The 549-nt window shown below is 43.2% G+C and overlaps 1 protein-coding gene across 1 annotated transcript in view; it reads right to left on the reverse strand.

Annotated features, from left to right (window-relative positions):
- LOC119591519 (sodium channel protein para-like) overlaps positions 1-549 on the reverse strand; it is a gene marked incomplete in the record, with an annotated part of 263,120 nt that overhangs the window by 219,642 nt on the left and 42,929 nt on the right.

A 549-nucleotide genomic window follows, 5' to 3' on the forward strand; every position in this document is an offset into this window, starting at 1 on the left:
ATGCACTAGCAAACACATAAAAAGTTAATACTACAAACTGCATCAAATGCAAAAAACAATACGTAAGACCGAACAGCACATGTAAGAGCACATATCTCTACGGTCACAGAGTGCCACATTTCATTACTTTGCATCAATGACGTCTCTGCTAAAAGCTACAGTTAGAAAGATAACCAGCTGTTTCATTGAGTACAAGTAAATTCCTAAACGAACATGATTATATAAACATTTACATGCTAAAACAGGAAACATAACGGTATATTTCACATCACAGATATTCATTCGGCTTTCGTACCGGGAATGCCTCGGACCGCACGTTTCAATACCTATGCACACAAGCATGGTTTTAATATCTATTCCTTTATCCTTCCCCTTCCATATTCCCCCTTTGACCACGCAAGGCTGGACGGCCCCGACTCTCATACAAAAGACTTTGGGTTTTCTGACCGTGACCTCTCACGCCATGGGGTGAAAGTCAGAGGTGAAGACACACGATAGACAGGCCGAAGACAGTGCATGGGGGTCGGGCGAGGTTCGGCAGTGCAATCA

The sequence above is a fragment of the Penaeus monodon genome, chromosome 28 (genome assembly GCF_015228065.2).
Source record: "Penaeus monodon isolate SGIC_2016 chromosome 28, NSTDA_Pmon_1, whole genome shotgun sequence".
Taxonomy (NCBI): domain Eukaryota; kingdom Metazoa; phylum Arthropoda; class Malacostraca; order Decapoda; family Penaeidae; genus Penaeus; species Penaeus monodon.